General features: G+C 39.6%; 1 protein-coding gene across 1 annotated transcript in view; it reads left to right on the forward strand.

Annotated features, from left to right (window-relative positions):
* The window catches only part of PTPRG (protein tyrosine phosphatase receptor type G), a 392,351-nt gene that overhangs the window by 4,291 nt on the left and 368,902 nt on the right, over positions 1 to 19,158 (forward strand).

Below are 19,158 nucleotides of genomic sequence, written 5' to 3' on the forward strand. Positions count from 1 at the left end.
TCACAGAGATGTCGTGTCATTCACCTGTGCCTCCTGCACCCATGCTGGGAACCTCTGCTGAACAATTAGGTCTCACTTGGTACCATAAAAGTCATCCAGAAAAATGCCTATTGATTTCATAAGGGTGGTGGTTTCACTTCCAGTTTTGGGGTCTTTGCAGGGGCCAATGTTGTCTGAAGTTATGTATGTGCATTCAGCTGAAGCTGTACTGTTATCAAGTCACGGAAGTTTAATAGTTGGGGTTTGTTTCTAATTAGACAAAAGACAGATAACAGTGAGGACTCCATCCATCTTATGATCAGTGCTCAAGGACCAACATACTTCAGCGTTTTCTGAAATAAAATGTTATTAACGTAGACTCTAATTTAGATGTTCAAGTTTCATGGTTAAAGAAATTACTTCAAACTGTTAATCTTAGTCTTTAGAAAAAATGCTAATTTCTTGGTTGCTGCTTTTTTAGCAGCCAAATGAACATGTGGCATGATGTCCTCTGAAGCCTAAGGGTATAATAATAACACTCTACTTTAGCTAATATATAACTTTAATCTGAGAAATTATGAAAAAATGAGACTTTCTGTTTGCCTAAGTTACTGTGCTTCCATTTCTAAAGATGAGTTGCTCCTCTGTGTTGATGAAATCGTAATTATTTATGTTTACATGGCATGCTACTTAAATTTTAATTCCAAACAACAAGTTTTATGTATTTTATGAAATGGAATCTTGTAAGTAGAGACAAATGTTCTTAAAAGATATGGAGTCATTTGAGGATGCATCAAATAGTCACTTTATGGTTTTATATAGTTCCCTCTCTGAGGGCTGCTTGCTGCTTCAGGTGCCTAAGTATCTTCACAAATATTTCCCTTCTCCATGAGCTAAACTCTCGTCATTGTTTCTTCCAAGCAAAAGCTGTGGACCTGCATCTTTTTGCACCATGTTGAGAGGAATGTGACATTATCAATTGCCAGAGTTACTCCCAGAAAGAATTGGCCTGGATCAGTTTTGTAGAGACATGCAGAGGTTGGAAGAGAAGCAGAGAAGGAAAATATAAATTAATCCACTTTCATACTAAGCAGAAGAACTTGGGCATGGCCAGCTGGAGAATAAAAAGTTTTTACGTTTTTATGTCAGTAAACCTTTAGAGAAAAAAAAATATTGAAAATGATCTTTAATTGCTCAATGATCCTGTGGTAGTGCTGGTGGTCATGTTATCTGTGTTGCAGGCTACAGATACCCATCTACATTACTTGCCCCAGGGCAAGTCAAACTGGCTTTTTTTCTTTTAATGCTTCTAACACATGGCATGACTCTACAAAGTGATCTTGCCCCACTTCAGCTGTCGTATTTATAGCCTAAGCAGAGGTTCTTCCCACTCAGAAAGTGAACAGATGAATGAAGGTGTAGATTGCAAGCACAGCAGTGGAGACACTGAGGTACACCATGGGTATTGCTGTTCCTGTGTAGTATTTCCTTTTCTCTGATTGTCAGCAGTATTAATGGGAAGCTGAGTGAAACATTGCTGGGGAATAAATTCTCCAGCTGACTGGAGGAGGGAGGAGGACACAGGGCAGTAAGGAGGCCAAGAAGTATGTGCAGTCACTGTAAGATAGGGGTTTTATTACACTGAATGAGCTCACCTCATGGCAATTTGAATTAGTCTTCAGGTGAACTATGGTTAAAGTAAAATCAGGTAGTACATGGCCTTGGGTTTTTTTTTTCATGTGGTTTTATTATGCATCTCTAAGTTTGCTTGGGAGTTCAAGTACTAGTGCTTTTAAGTATCAAGTCATTTGCATAATGATGAACCATTTTCTAGAACTTAAAACTTGACCACATAGTGCACCTGCCAGCCATACTGACACATAAAATCCCAATTGATGTGGGTGTTGCAGGTTTTTTTATGCATAAATGCTGCACTGATGCCTGAATGTGTTTATCCAGTGCCAGTGCCTGCTTTGAGAGACTTTGCATTCATGGCATGGAGGCCTTCCTGAAGAAAATCTAGGTGTTTTGAGACTTGCATGCTTAGGACAGCTGCTCCAAAAAATCCTTTTCTCTGCTTGCAGATACATAATGAATGAAACGTTGAACTCTGAAGAGCTGCATTGATATCCAGGAGCAAAATGTGGGATGTTATTTGGTCTTGTGGCAGCTGTTTTGTTCCCTTTTTTTTGTAATAAAATGTGCCTGTCTTCCTGACAGAGTACTGTTGAAGTTCTTGTGTTGGGAGTCTGTTTATCCTGCTGACAGTAAAGGAAAGCTTTTTGGTAACTCCTCACAAGCAAAGTGGGCAGTTGTTCAGTTTTCATACCCTTCACTCTTTCCATTTTCTGTCCTTGCAGGAGGCTTGCAAGAGACATACAAAATGCAATAGTACTTTAATCAAAGTATTAAGCCCTTTCCTTACTACTATAAGCATTATAAAAGCATTTGAATTGTTGTTTTTGAAGCAGTCTGGAGTCTTAGACCTGGAATTCCTCGGTCACTTTGTCAGACTTGTAAAGCAGCACTGGTTGACCCAGAGTGGAAGGGGACTTCACTGTAACAAGTGTTAAACACTGAGCAGGATGTGAAGGTAAAATCACTTGTGCCAATGTACTGGGTAAGCCAGTTTTTACTGCAGAGGTAAACAGAAACAATTCTGTCCTGACCCTTGGTGATCCTAAGCAACTTTATTTTCTTTGGGACTCATTCTTCATCTTTAAAGCAAAGGTATCTGTGAAATAAGCCCTGCACCCTGCAGGACCAGTCAGTGCCTGTCTTTGTGTTAATTAAATGCTCTCCTGTTAATTTATATTTACTTTTTACAAGTAAGTCTTGGTGAAGAGGGATTTTTTAGAGCAAGTTTAATGTTACCTGGTTTGTTTGTTTATATTTGTTTTTTTGTTTTGTGTTTGTTTTTTTCTTTTTTTTATGGGTGGATGTTTATATAAGCCTCAGGTTTAGTGGATCTTAGCATGAGACTGTTGTGTCCACTTTTATCTCCCCCACCCACCCTGTGGAAACTCCAAGTTGAGACTATAAAGATATCTAGTACCTTTCCAATAATGAAGTACAGATCCATGTTGCTATCACAAGTGAGTTTAAGGATTAAATTTTCAATAGACTTTCACTGGTATTTTGATTCCTAAGGTGCTCTCAGACTTCTGGAGATTATGGTATAGATTTACTGCAGTCAAAGTAGAAATAAGTGTGCATCATGACTGTCTCCTAAACATTGCCTCCATTTAGTAGGAGGCAGAACCAGTCAATTTTCTTCATGTTGGCCTCCAAGCTATGTCTAACTGGTTCACTTAATATTCTTGTAGTGCAGTAACTTGTGTGTTCTGTATTTAAATACATGCTTAAAATACAACTGAAATTTGCCTGTTGACAGCAGTTGCATCATATTTTAATTGGTGAGACTTGCTAATGGAGTGTTCAAGTTCTTAAATTAGTTGTTTATTTTTCCTTTCTTCTTTGCTCAAGGGTTTTGCATCAGATTATATGACTTCTGTATAACTGTTTGTGTTCCAAAGCAACACCTTTGTGCAGTTTTTAGCTATTTAAGTAAGTGTTAAAAGTATGGGCTCAGTGGCAGCAGCTTCAGAAACTGACTTGTAAGATTTTCTTACTACATTGTTTATGGACTGTAAAGTGCTTCTGTTTTGTTTACTGTGAATTAATTCATCGTTATTCTTGTAAACCTGAGGCATGAAGGGTGCAAGTTTGTAATGCTTTATCTTGGCACAATGGCAGGTCCTCAGCTGCTGCAAATTGTCATCAGAAGGGAAGTTTCTGTTTCTGTGGCAGCTTTCATCAGGTGATGATTGGCACCATAACCCTCACCATGACATTGTTCTCAAAAACTACTGTGCATGTGCTTTTCAATATTTTCATAGGCTGGCTTTAGGGTAAGGGTGCACAGTTTTGGTACTGTCTTGATGCTTCTTGGAGGGTTTTTCTTTTACTGGGTGATGAAATGCAAATCCATCTCTGTATGATTCTGCTTGCTTTGAAGCAGAGGAGTCTAGTCCTTCCATTATAATTGTGACTTTCTAGAAGGATGCTTGTCATGTGTAAGTGTCCTTGGAATTGTTCTGTTGGGTTGTACCTGGGTTTTTTTGACCAAAGCTCTGGCTGTCGCAAAAGTATTTGTGAGGTTTTAGGTCTGTTTTTTTTGTTGTTGTTTGGTTTTGTTTGTTTTAATAAATTGTTTGCCCACTTTGTAAGTGATACCCAACTTGTTTTCCTTGAGCAAATTAGCTACCAGACTAAGTAAACTACAAAAAACGTTCTTGGTTCAATTATCTTCTGCAGCTCTGAAGTTCATACTGCAAATGTTGAGCCACTTTAACAACACCCTTGTATCTGTTTCACTTTTCTTCAGTAGTTTAGAGATAACTCGTATTTTGTTACTGTGAAGGTACTTGCACATTACAATAAAGCCACATCCTAATGTCCTGATTAACTCAGTGACCTGAACTCTATAAGCCCTTTGATACCAGATTCTATCCAGTCCTTGAATAATTTTTGTAGCAATCTTTTTTTTTTCTTCAGTTTTTTCTCAACTAATTTTCAGAAAGGTGCACACCAAAACCAAACACTGGTCTTATTCATATTATACGTTTATGATGCTATTGCCCTTTCTGTTTGTTGAAGGATTTTCAGTGGCCTATTTTTCTACCACAGCAAGGAAGCTGGTGTTGAATGTTTACCTGGTATGACTGCTGGATTGTTCAGCACTGACTCCAGTAACAAAATAGTTCAGTGAATGTGGCCTGGATCACAAATTTTTAGGGTTTTTAACTGTATTACAATAGTTTTCAAATGTTGGTTTTTTTTGTTTGCTTTAACATGAATTGAGTACAGCTATCATGGTAATTTTTGCAATAGAAAGAAAGGCAAGCCTCTTGGTCCTCTGCATCCTTAGTGTCTTAGAAGCATCTTTTGTTCTGATTTTGTTTGTTTTTGTAGCCCAACTGTGTTTAAAGGAGCAGCAGTCAGTGCATTTTATAATAGTCCAGGTGCTTGTTGTGGAGTTATTTAAATGGATATCTTAGAGTTTGGCTTCTCTAAAGCATTGTAAACTGAAAGCTCCAGAACAGGACTGTGCCCTGGTCCTGGTTATCACCCTTGTGGGGTAATAGTGGTGTGGCTAACAGCTGGGCTTCACTGGAAGCTTGGAGGGGGGAGGAGAGGGTTATAAATTGGATATAACCCCAAGGAGGCAATAGAATTCTTAGAAATGTGTTGGGTTTTTTCCTCATCCATTACCCCACTCCATATGAGTTACTCCTGCTGTTGTTTTTGGGAAAAAGTGTTTCTTGTAGCATCCTCATTTTCTTCTGCTGCTGGATATGGGTGATGGGGCCTGCGTATTGAGCTAGTTGCAAGAATTTAGAACTTCTGCTCTGTTGCTGTGGCCCTCTTTCTACCAAGGTGGCCTCCCTTGGATGCTTTTAGCTTTCCAGCCTAAATGTGTTTATTTTCATCAAACTTGCACCATGTACCAAATAATGAAAAAACAATCCCTTCTGCCCCTGATATTATCTGATCTGGGAAGAGGCATCTGTGAGGGTTGGTAAGGAGCCTTTGTCTAAAGTAGAAGGGCAGTCCAGTCTGCCAAATGTGAGAGCCTTCAACAAAAAAACCACAGAGAAAACTTTATCCATACCTACCAACTAATATTGGATCAGGTTCTGGCATGTTGAAAGCATCATAAACTTAATCATGCTTGATCGATACCGATACTTCTGGTGTGCTGCAGGAGGACAGAGAGCAGAATGAAGCAGGCAGGCCTGGCAGCAAGTGCTGCCTGGAGAGCTGGCAGGAGTGACCAGGCAGCCTGCCAGGAAGGTTTTAACTAGCACTTAAAGTGATGGACGAGATGGCCATCACCAGAAGTCCCTTCCAGCATTGCTCTGTGCATCCTCTCACTGTGCACCCTACGCACGGGGTTGCCCCTGCTCTGTGCCCATCTGTGCCCTGGAGACTAGAGGAGTCAAGAGAATCTGCAGCTGCTGCTACTGCCCAGGAGGGATTCGTGGTCAAGGAGCCTCCTCTGATCCCCGGGAGGGGAGGGTCATGCCCAGTGTTGTTACTTGTTAGAGGGAGAAGCCTGGAAGTCATGGTAATACAAATGTATTTCAATTTGTAACCTGGCCTCCTCTATGAAGATGGGACTGCTTCTGGTCTCTTGCACACGTGCATCACTGGGGGAAACATGCTGATAGTACTTAACATTTAATTGCTTCTCTTGATTTTATTTGTAAATTAGAATCTAGAGGGCCTGTAAGAAAAAAACCAGAAACAAAAACCAACAAAAACCACAATAAAACAGTAGAGTGTAATTAGACAGAATTTTAGAGTAACTAAAAAAAGGAAAAGGTTCAAAGCTTTCCAGTTTTGGAGATGAGACAAATGCAGTCTTACTTATTGATCTGTGCATATGAAATCATATTTTAAATACTGTCTAAACTGAAGGTCGTCTCTATACTAGACTGCTTAAGAATCTATCTTATCACATCTTGTACTCATTTATAGTTCTTTCCATTTCTGGCTTTGTTGGAGAGACAGCTAGTGTTTCACCCTAAATTAAAATCAATAAGAAGCAATTTTGCTTGTTTTTTAACTACTAGAGCAGGCTTTTTTATTGTTTTTATTTTTCTGTTTTTTTAAAAGCCTCTGTATATTCAACTATGTCACTTGGTTCTTTCCATCAAGCTAATTGCCAGACCTCATTAATTCCTAATTTTTGCATATGTAGGAATCAATTTATTTTCCAGTGTACCTAACAAAATGTCAAATATGATTTAAAAATAAATGTTTATTTTAAGCCATCACTGACAAATGCAGCGAAGAATACTTGGCAGTTAAAAGTAGTTTAAAGCCATCTTGAGGGAGGGGAAGCGTATGCTTGGGGTCTGTGGTGAATGCTGTTGACCCAGGAGTCCTGCACTGGCAGGGGTAGCACATAATTCCCTGGAACATTTGGACAACATTCTGTAGGGATGAGTTCCAGTGTTAAAAAACATCATTTGGGTCTCTATGCCTTCAGTCCCTGGCTTGGATGTATCTGCATCACACCAATTCGTGTAGGAAGCTGTTGTCATGTTGTCAGCTGGCTTTTACCACATAGCCAGCGTATTGCCAGAAATAATAATTAACCTGGGTCAAATTCAACATGGAATTCAGACTGAAGCGGTGTTGGTATTTCCTAGATAAGGCAGTGGTGAACCCTAGCATAATTTAGAATAAATATCTGAAGGTTATGCTCTGATAAAGGGTCCAAAATGGGATGAGTTGCTGCTCTGGTTGGCTGATCTTAGGCTGTAGGAAATCTCTGTAGTTTGCAACAGAAGCTGCCCAAATGGACAGAGATGGCAACATGACTGTGTAATGGTTGTCCTCTGTGTTTACAACGTTTATGAAGGTTCATTTTTCACTGGCATTGCTGTCATTAATGTAGGTATCAGGTTGGAAGAAACAATTTTTGTTTTAATAAACAACGTTTTCGGAAAGAACAGACCAGATGCTGTGGTGGGGAGTCTGACTCCTGTGTGGAAGCTGTTGTTGAAGTGTTTGCTCTACCTCTTCTGGGTGAAGTTTGGCATCTAGCAAGGTTGGGGTAGTGTCTGTATGGGCATTCTGTCTTCTGCATCTTGTTTTAAGTTGTGCAAATTCAAGCTTTAATCCCTGGAAAAGTCAATGTCAGTATTTTTCTCAGGTGGTTCTTTAGGTTGCTGTGGTCATGCCCAATGCTTTGCATAAATTTCTGAAATGTGTAAGAATTCCTGGAATTCTTAATTCTGAATACAAGAACCTCTTGTATGATCTAAGTCTCATTTCCCATTTTTCTGCCTTTGAAGATCCTGTGTGTTAGGAGCTACCTGTTACTGTAATCTCTTGGGTTCAGTTTTCTCTTGCCTTTTGTTTTGCTTCCATTTGCTTTGATTCGGATATATCAATGAATCAAGGAAGAAGAGGGTAAACCAAAGGCAAAAAGAAGCAGATCTGGCTACCCTGGTAATCAAAGCAGAATTCTGTTCCCATAAATAAACTGCTATAAGTGTTTTGTTGGAACAAAATGTAATTAATAACAAGATGACACTGATGAAGAGCACATTTCCTTCATCTGTGAAAGTGACTTGAGATGTCTGTGAACTGCTTGAATTTCATATCAAAAGAGCAAGCCATCTATTTTTCCCTAATTATTTAAAATCACACAGGAATTTATGTCTATATGTCAAGAAGCCAGCTGTGTTTAAAAATGTATGAGCAGACCTGGTACACAGTGTTCCAGGAGTGGAAGGTAAAAATGACTTGTCCATAGGCTGGTGACACTAAGTGGATCCCAAGCCACAGTTCAATGCAAGGGGTAATATATTGCAGCCTAAACAGATTCCCTGTCAAAAAGGTAATTAATACCTCATGTCAAACACTATCTGCATACAGTGCTTTCTCTATGCCATATTATTAAGCAGTGTGACCATTTCTCTTTCAACAATTAGCTTTCAAGGTGAAAAACCAACTTAGGAAGAAAATTAACTTTTTTTTTCTTTTTTTTTTTCATTGGATCTGAGGAGTCCAATAGTTTTGCAGTAATCTGATTATGGCTTCATGCTTTACAGTTTTGAGTGCTATCTTGATCAATGACTCTTCATTTCTGTAGTTAGAGATTGCATTCCTGTATTTGCTTCTGTACCTGGGAGACATCATCAGGCAGTTTGGGTTCAGACTGTGTCTGCAGAGCCAGCAGAGGCTTCTAAGGTGCACACTGTCACTGGATAGCAACTCTAGCTTGTCTCGTTTGCACTCAATTAGTAAAAAGTTCACTTGCTAAATAATTCTGTTCTGATCTTCAGTTTTTAATTTACCTGCCAGTTGTGCTTCTGTTGAACTGAGCCTATGAGCACCTGCTGTAATAAAGCAGTGCTCTTTTTCTTAGCCAAACCAGATGTTTCTAAACTGCATATGCTGAGTATGAGAGACAAGGCTTAGAGTTTGATTTCCCTTTTGGTTTCTATTTGTTAAATAGAGGCTATCCTGGAGTTTGCTACATTTGGTTGGAAATCATGCTGAAGCACATGGGCCTTACTAAGAGTACTCTTTCTTGATGATCTGGAAATAAAACCCATCATTTTGGTGAGCACTGTTTATCACTGACTGTCTGGACCATGCAATACTGAGGTTAAAGGCAGCTGGAACAATCTTCCAGACATCAGGACCTACTTCTCAGCCATTTTGCATCTTGCCCTTGTAAGGAAGATGTTCTGGTGCTCTAGGATCAGTCTTCTACTCTGCCTGGTCTGTTGAGCACTTCTGCTCAACAATTTTGCCTTCAAGGTGCTATGTGTTGATAAATAAATTTATTTATATGTGTATACTACTGCTTTTAAAACCTGGCATAATAATAGTTAAGCTTAGGACTTACATACCTGAGTAGATTTCTTCCATTAGTGAAGCAGTTAGTAGGTGGATTAGAACAAATATTCAGGAGATGTTGTTGCAGTAGAGTAGAACCGACTTAACTTTGGGGCTTTATGGTGTGTGTCTGACTCTGTGCTTACAGACAAAACTGTGAAATGAGATTTTGTGGGAGAATAATCTTGTTCAGAGAACAGATGAGGCTACTTTGTAGGGCAGGAAGTCAGATAGCCTTTGTAATTCCTTTGGCTGAAGTGTGTTTAGCAAATACTTTTTTGTAATCTTTGAAGGCAGAGGTCTGTGTATGCATAAAAAACCCTGATAGCATCTGCTAATTTTGCATTAGAGTTGAAGTAGTATGGAGAAAGGCTGTATTACTTAGTAACTGGTAATTAGGTATTGAGGGCTAATGGTTTTGGTCTGGAAAAAACCCCTTCCTGTTCAGTCTGGTTGAGATTTCCACCTTGAATGTGATGGCACAACATCAGATGAAATCTGACTGGTGAGTGATTTCTTGCAATGTTGACAAGAAAAAAACTATCTACTACCGGATACATTGATAGAGGACAATAATACTTTGTTGCAGTTTCTTCCCTCATAAGCTACAGTGGCATTGATGTTTTATTTACATGTTGCTTCATCAGTTGGGGCACTTTGTGTGGTGGAGGGGAAACGTGTAGAGATTGCTTGTTTTCAAACACTAATGCCTATAGACTCTTCTCTTTTCTTCTCTTTTCTTCTCCTCTTTTCTTCTCCTCTTTTCTTCTCCTCTTTTCTTCTCCTCTTTTCTTCTCCTCTTTTCTTCTCCTCTTTTCTTCTCCTCTTTTTCTCCTCTTTCTTCTCCTCTTTTCTTCTCCTCTTTTCTTCTCCTCTTTCTTCTCCTCTTTTCTTCTCCTCTTTTCTTCTCTCTTTTCTTCTCTCTTTTCTTCTCCTCTTTTCTTCCTCTTCTTCTCCTCTTTTCTTCTCCTCTTTTCTTCTCCTCTTTCTTCTCCCTTTCTCTCTCTTTCTTCTCCTCTTTTCTTCTCCTCTTTTCTTCTCCTCTTTTCTTCTCCTCTTTTCTTCTCCTCTTTTCTCTCCTCTTTTCTTCTCCTCTTTTCTTCTCCTCTTTTCTTCTCTCTTTTCTTTCTCCTCTTTTCTCTCCTCTTTTCTTCTCCTCTTTTCTTCTCCTCTTTCTTCTCCTCTTTTCTTCTCCTCTTTTCTTCTCCTCTTTTCTTCTCCTCTTTTCTTCTCCTCTTTCTTCTCCTCTTTTCTTCTCCTCTTTTCTTCTCCTCTTTTCTTCTCCTCTTTTCTTCTCCTCTTTCTTCTCCTCTTTTCTTTTTCTGTTCTTCTTCATCTTTCTTTTCTTTTCTTTTCTTTTCTTTCTTTTCTTTTCTTTTCTTTTCTTTTCTTTTCTTTTCTTTTCTTTTCTTTTCTTTTGTTTTGTTGAAGAAAACGAGTGAGCTATTTGTACAATTATGTTTGCAGTCAGATTGCTCCTTTCTCCTGTGCTCTATTTTGCCAACTATGTATTTTCTTTAGTTTTTTGAGAGACTGAAAAAGCAATAAGAACAGTGACGACAGAATCTGTTGAAAATACATATTGGTGTTCTAACATTGGCTTAATTTTAGCATTTATTTTAACATTAAACTTTAGCTATGCTTTTTATTTGCCACTTCTTCCCCAGTTCAGCTGTTCTCTGTGCTATGTCTGGAGTGTTAGTGAAGCCCAGAATTCTCACCTTGCAACACGTGAGAATTCTGCAAGTGACAATTACAAGGAAATGCCACGATGTGATTTACCAGATCATTGGTGATTTGCCCAAGGCATAGAATAATTGAAAATAATTTTGAGAAAACGAAATCCCACCCTAATTCTGCTGGGCTGTATATTATAGAATCTTAAACTTGGTAGTTTCTAGTGACCTGGCTTGAACCTGGCTTTGAAGAAATGTAGACTTTTAAGAGCTATAGGTTGTATTGCCCCTAAAGACCTCGATGTCTCTTGATGTTCCAGTATCCCTGAGATGGGCACCAGTGGACTGGGCTGTAGCTATTTTTGAAATGACAAAGCTGGACAGACATGCTAAAAATACCTTCTGAGGTTGGCTTGTGTGCAACCAGCACTCTCAGATGACAGCCTGCATTTTCATCACTTCCAGGATGCTGAGCCAGGTTGAATTGCTTCTAGCTTTTGTTACTGGAGTTGGATCTGATAGGTCCAGAAAAGTGGAGTCTGATCTCCTGCCTTCCTCGTGCTGCAGGCAGCATGAACACATTGCACCTGTGCCTGGCAAACTGAATTCCTGCGATCTCCTTAGACCAAAGTCACTCCTGATTGAGAAGCACTTAAATGTGATTGACTTGAAGAGTTTGGACGATGTTCATCAGCATGTACCCATACACACAGTCTGTCCTGGCTCCTTATGTTCCTGTGTTCTTGTGTGATGCTTTAAAAATTACAGTGAAAGGACACACGAGGAAAGGCATTCAGTTGTTTCCTCATGGTGACATGGACTATTTTGGTCGGAGAAACTTTGAGATTCCTCATTGCTCATTCCCAGCTGACTGTGTGTGAGTGGCTTGAGGGTTCTGGTTTGGTTTGTGTGAATAACTGATCGTGTGTGTTTGGATGAGCAGCTCTGGGAGCGTGGCTGTGATTTCTCCTTCCTAGGCTCTGGCTCAGCAGGGTGCTGGCAAAGTTACTGATGGTGCTTTCAGCACTTGCTGCACAAGAGCAAGCAGTTGCATGCCTAGGCATATACAGTCCAGGCTGACTGAACCAGCTTGCTGGAGCCAGGATGGCTTCTCTCACTGTTGTGGCAAAGGAGAAAGTGAACTCATGTGCTGCAGTTTGTTCATCTCAGCTGAATTTAGGTATCAAATGGCAAGGCTTCCTCCTGCTTTAATTGCTGTGGAGATAGAGAGCAAGAAAGCAGCCCAGCTGAGCACTTTTCTGATGGAGAGTTCAGGATGTTGGTGCATTGCCATGCTGTCAGTTGGGTCAGGCTGCCAGAAAACCTTCTTGGCCTCAGAGTTCCACATGCAGGTATCAGCCTAGCTGATTACTCTCCTTGGGAATGAAGACAAGGAGAAGTGTATGTTGCACAGCAAAAAAATTACCTGTTTGAGTGGATCCAAGATGCTTGTGAGGATTCTGTGGTATCTGTGTGGGCACTGTTCATCAGGCAGGGAGACATCCTTAAGAGTCCTAATGTCTGAAAATGCTGCGTATGAGTACCTTGACAGTGAGGAAGAGCTGGTGTATATTCTCCAGAGAAATTACCTTTTCCTTTAATGGCTTGGTTTTCTTTTGGATTCACCTGTCCATCCTACACTACCCTGCACTTCAGAAAGGAAGAAGTCTTTCCTCAGTGTGATCTAAATTTCTCTGACCTAGAGGATGTAACAGCTACACCTTTATCCTTTATGCTTCTGCAAGGCCAGATTCAGGATTAATCTGGCTTGCTCTTGAGCTTTGTAATTATGATCAGTCAGTGTTGGTACTAAGCTGGTGGGATCTTTCAAAGAGGGCAAATAGGTCTTTCAGTTTCTCTTTAATCAGATTGCTCTCTTCTGAGAGAGGCTTGGAGTTGGTAAACTGATGTGCAGTGGCTGAGGCAGATGAAAAATTATACATCCACTAATTAGTCAACAGTTTCTGAAAAAGCAATTCTTTTTGGCATGTAAAATAAATTGTCTCTGGGTGATGATATTGGTTTGTTGTTGATTATGCAACACTGTCTTTGCAAACCTTAGTTTTCATTTTAAAAGACATTATAGTCTTGAATATTTGGGCATTCATAATCCCCCTGGGTTCAGCAACTGATTGGAATGAATTATCTCACAGTGCTGTCACAATTAAGAGCAGCATGGTCAGGTGGAAGGGTTTGTCTGTTCCATAGATTGAAGAGATATGCTCAGTGAAACATCCTCCCAAGGTTAAACTATCTAATTAAATCTCCTCCAATTACAATGTTGGATAGTAAGGTGGGGGGTTTTTTTGGTGGGGTTTTTTTTTGGTTGGTTGGTTTGTGTTTTTTTCTTTTTTAAATGTGGATAAGAGTTAGCAGATGACAAGTGACATAATTGGAGAGGGAGAGAGAGACTTCATACATGCTTGCTCCTAAAAGAGTGAGAGGGATATGGAGATGATGATGATGCCAGGGATCTGCCTTTGGACATTTTACTGCTTTCTCTTTGCTTTAATCTCAAGCAGCCTTTGCAGGTTGGGAGAGAAAGAAAGAAAGAAAGAGTATGAAAGAAAGAAAGAGAAAGAAAGAAACAAACAAGGGATGGTATTTGTGTAGAAGCTTCCTGTGACTTCTCTCAGGTGTGCTATGTGGGGCTTGATGCTATTCAGCCTTTTTGTAAGGAAAGGTAAAAAATCCAACCCTTGGGATGTAGAAATAATCTATTTTTTGCTCTTAGAGAAGAACATATTAGCTGGTGAGTTGAATTGACATATTCCTTTGTTATAGTAAAAACGTTATAGCAGCTTAAATGAAAATTACACTCATAGCAATAGAATGCACACTGTTTAAATTAGATAAGGAGATCATGACAGAAGATCACTGCATAAAGGGGGTTTTAAGCTAGCCAGTGAAATAAATGTGTTACTTCAAACTGTCTTGCCAGAATTTATTAATAAAACACAATGAGGTTTTCAAAATACAATGAAGACCTCTTTCTTTGACTGTTACAGTGTAATTTTGTAATTGTGTTTATATAATTTGACTTCAAGATGCATCCTTTAATTTGGTAAACTGCAGATCTTGCTCCAACTTAGTGCATTTGTCTTGTCTCGTATCAATGCATCTAATCATATCATAAATATATACTCAGTTTAAAGCCATTGCACTGCCCTCTGGACCTTGAGAAATTAATCTTCCAGTCTGTAATGATCATCTCTGGATGGATCTTATCAGTGAAGCAGTTGGCCACCTTTGCTTGCTTTCCTTGCTAAGTATACAGAGCTGATTGCTGTTCTGAATAACAGCATTTTGCTATCACACAGCTGAAGAAAACTTACTGTATGATGCCTTAATTTTCCCAGCTGCAGGATGCCCTCTTTTGGCAGGGAAGCCAGAACACAGCACACACAGGCATCCTCTTGTCAGGAACTGGGGATCCTCACTGAGAAAATCTCCCAGCATTGTGCAAGTGCAGAACTGTTTCAGCTGGTCCTTCACTGCCAGGGAGTTTCCTGCTGGAACGGGACAGAAGGGTGGCTGTGGGCAAGGAAGAGATTAGTGTTGGTAGGATGTATATGTAATTATGAATACATTATGTTAATGTATTCATTACACTTTCTCATTAAATGGATTTTAAACTCATTAAGTTTTCTCAGTACAAAAGAGGTGCTGAAACCTCTAAACAGACTTGGAAAAAAGCTACTATTTTAGTGTTACTTTGTTGCAGGACTCCTTTGAAAAAACCAAAATGTGGGCAAAGAATTTATATTTTAAGGCATTAATACTGAGTATTGAGTCTGTTCACCTAGAGAATTTGATGAGATTGCTCTTGGCTGATGAAGCAGGGAGAAAATCTGGAATGAAAGCTCAAAACCCTTCAGAGGGGGTAACAACTAAGTCCTCAAGAGATGCCTGTGGGAGGGTTAGAGGGCAGAGTCATGTTGAAGAGTCAAGTCACTGGAACTCTAGGCATAAATAAAGGTGATTTAAAGATGGGTTTTCATTGTGCTGCAGTAGTTTCTCCATTGTTTTTATCCAGTAGGGCCTGAAGAAATGGCTGTTCATTGGAAATGTAGTGTCTTTAAATCTTAAAATTGCACAGAATTGACAAAACATACTTAAGAAGAATACCTCTTCACCTGTGTGATGATTTTTAAATAGATGGTATGAGCCTTGAAAAGAAGTTGCATCATTTACAACTTATTTCTGTGTCCTTGGATTGAAGTATTATGTATAGAGTTGAGAGCAGAAGATGTTGAGTGAAGTTATACAAGCTTAATAAAAATAAACCTACACATGACTTTGCATAAAGGAGGGGGGGGAGAAATCAAAGGACTAACAAGTCTGCATAGATAACATTTGAATTGTTAATTCATATTGCACTTCATTGCAAGGATGTAATTTTTAATTAAGAATAAAATGTGGTAGATATTTTAAATGGGAAATGATTATAATTGCAGATGGAAATTGAGGTAATGAGAACTGGTTTAATTAATTGTTAAAATGTAACATTTTTTCTTTTATTTTTTGATTATAAGCTTGTGGTCCGTGGACATGACATTTATTCTGTAGAAGTGTGTAGTTAAACCTACAGTAATTAAGGCATGAAATGTTGGCAGCAAACACAGTTTTAGTCTGAGTTGTACCAGTTACTTGAAGGGGTCTGCATGGATGGACTTCTGAGCATCTTTGGTAGACAGACTTTGCAGGACTGGGGTGAAATTGTGGTGTAAAAACTATATTCTAAAAATGTCCTTTTGGAAGCATGATTCTTCCACTGCCAGTTTCACAGATGTTGGGGATACTTCACTGCAGAGAAATGAGGTGGTGTTTTTACCAAATGACCATTACATCAATGAATATGAAAATATTGAATTGAGCTGAATTTAGCTTTGCAAGATTTTGTTGATCTGTTGTGCTCTGTGGTTTACCAGTGTGGTCTGTCAGGAAGCTGTGGGCAGCTCTTCATCGTGCTGAGCAGATCTGTGCCTGCAGAGGAGGGAAGGAGAAACCAGGGAGTGCAGCTTCTATCATCAAATAAGTTGGAGGTGTGGGGCTCCTATAGAACCAGGGCAATATGTCCAGCAAAAGTCTGCTAGGGAAGGAGATAGTGATACTGGAGGAAAGAAACTCCAGGTCTGTGCCAAAGTGGCCCTGCTGTTTTTCTGTGCCCCAAGGGTATTTTGGATACAGCCTGTTCTGACATCTGTTTGATGCTGCCACTGTTGGAGAAGGTCCTTTGGACCTGTGTACAGCACTGGAGTAAAGGCCACAGTTGGGCTCTCTGTGGGGTTTGAGACTTAGCTGTGAGGTGCCACTTAAATTCTCAGTATGCACTGCATAATTTTTTTCTGTTAAACTTTGCCAAGTTCTCCTAAGATTGACAACCTTGTGTTTAGGGAAACGCAACATGAAAACCTACAAAGCATTTCCTGTTCTGATAGCTGTGACACCTGAGGTAAACAGAAATATTTGTGTAGAATTCTCAGACTAGAGGGTACTTCTGCCATTTGAAAGCTTGGTAAACTTATTTACCAAGCTTAAAGCTCTGCATCCAGAAAGGATTTTGAAGTGAACAGAATTAGTGTTGCCACTTAAATTAAGAACCATGTATGAAGTCTCTGTCATCTCTAGCTGCAGAGGGACTTGGAGAGAACTTCAATTAGCACTAATTGGAGTTGCATCTGAATCTTCCGTCTGTTGGTGGAAGAATGGACTCTCAAAGTGATTGGCAGGAGCTACCTGCCTGCTCCCCTTTCCTAAAGAGCTGCTCTGTTGCATTGCAGCTCATCACAAATGGAATGAGTGTTTACCAGAAGCAACCAACCTGAGTTATCCGTGCAGCACAGATGCTTAAGTTTAATGCAAGTTACACAGTATGCTGGCTACTTGTATCTGTAATAAAGATGCACCGCATTTTTTTTTTCAGGAAAGTCCAGAGTTTTGATTCCTGCAGATTTTATTGCTCTGTGATGGTCCACAGAATGGTTGGAAAAGGTTTGGCATACCAATGAGTTGTCTAACCTTTTCAGTATGTGTGAGGTTTTTTTTCAGTTTGGATTTTTGCCTTGCCATTTGGAAAGCAGCTCATCACCTGAAATCTAGCTTAAGTTACCCATGTCGATCATGGGTAAAAAACTTACCAAAGTAGATAAAAACTGTACATGCAGAAAGATGCATGTTTACTTGGATTTCTTTGCCCCTTGGTAAATAAAATAGAAACCTAGGAAGTAAACCAATATTCAGTAAAATGATAAAAGAATTGACAACACAGCGGGTTTTTCTTCCTCTGAAGTATGCAAGCAGAGATATGAAGTATAGTAATGTCACTAGGGTAATATACAGCTGATAGCAGTGTGTTCATTTGCATTTCTTCCCCTTACCCTGTGTTTCTTTTTTTCCCTGAAGCACATGTGTTGGGAATTGAAAATGCAGTTTGCCTGTTATACACTGGCAGTAATCTTTCAATTTTTTAAATGTAAAAAATGAGGACACAAACATGAGCAGCCACTGATGTATGGGGCTATTGATGGGAATTGAATTTGCAAAAGGAAAATGGGATTTTGTTGTAGTCTGAAATGATAATGATGTAGCCCAAATGGATTTGTAATGGTCACTCATTCATATTTTTTTTTTGTCTGCTATTTTGTGGTTTGACAAAACGTATTTATGCAGGTGCCTATGAAAGCAGCATAAGTTCACTCCGAGGGAGAGTTAATAGCTAATGGAAATATTAAGCATGCAAAGCCTAAGCTTGAGCCTGTTCCTGCAGACTTCATTAGGTGAAGGAAAGGGTGCTGTGATTTATTTTCCAAAGAGGGAAGAAATAGTTGGGGAAGGATTTCTTTGAGATGTGGGAAATAATAATAAGAAAATGTTCCTTGACATGAATTCTTAAAAAGTCTGTGGATTTGTAGGATCAAGCTAGAGAATACTTTCTGGAGCACAGCAAACATGTGAGACACTTGGCACAATAGATAAACAATGACTTTGCCTCAAAGAACTTCCAGTTGAAATAATGTGCATTACACTGAGATGCTGTGTTGTATGTCCCTTCCAACCCCAAACATTCTGTGATTCTGTGATGTTCTGTGGGCTGTAGCTGTGCCAGTGTGACAAATCACCCCCACAGACCTAATCAGCAGTCTGAATTTGTAAATTGGGCTGCCAGGGGACAGCAGAATTTTTTGTTCATCCTGGGTACAGTTTTCTCTGCCTTATGGTAGATCTCCTGTTGGTCTGGTTTCAGTGGAGCTCTGTCTTCCCTCCTGTGAAAGTGAGGGGAGAGTGGCATGCCAATGTTCATATGGTCAGAACCAACTGTTGCTGACAGGAAAATGATAATTTAATGGTGTGGATAGATTTTTGGCTTTGTTTTCCTCATTTCTTCTCCCTCCTCCCCCCCCTTCTCTTTTTTGGACTAGTGAATGTCACAATTGTAAACTGCCTTCCATTTTAACTGGAGTTTAGTCCTTGTTTATCACCATATAATTTAAAAGTATGAATAGAAGTAATTATGGAGTATAGGCAATGTGCTTCTGGTTTTATAAATACATGTTCCTTATTATAATTTTTTTCCATTTAAAATCCATACAGCCAGTAGTACAGATGCACACAGACCGAAACACATGGCTGTGTCAAGGAATCTGCTCTCCGGCTGTAGCAGACAAAAAGGGGAGTGCATGAAGACGACGTGCTGATTTACCCGCAATTACTATTGCCCTTATTTCTCCTGCTGCTGATTAAAGCCTGAGCTTTCTGAAGAAGAGCTTGGCTCAGTGCGGTGAAGCCAAGCTGTGATGCAATCCTTCTGGGGCCTTTCTGGGGGGAGCGGGCGGGCAGAGGGTTTTGCTGCTGCGCCGCAGGAAACCGCCTATTGTGAGCTGAATCGCTTAAGTATTTCCTGCAATGTAACTGCAGCTATTTTGGCTAACAAGCCTTACTGCTTTGTAGTTAATATTCTTTTTTTTCTTTAATTTTTTAAGGTGTGGGTTTTTTGGTGTTTTGTTTTTCTTTGTTTTGTTTTGTTTTTTTTTAAGCATTCCATGAATGGTCCTGGTGCAGAAAGGCTGTGAGCATCATA

This window comes from Calypte anna, chromosome 12 (genome assembly GCF_003957555.1).
Source record: "Calypte anna isolate BGI_N300 chromosome 12, bCalAnn1_v1.p, whole genome shotgun sequence".
Classification (NCBI taxonomy): domain Eukaryota; kingdom Metazoa; phylum Chordata; class Aves; order Apodiformes; family Trochilidae; genus Calypte; species Calypte anna.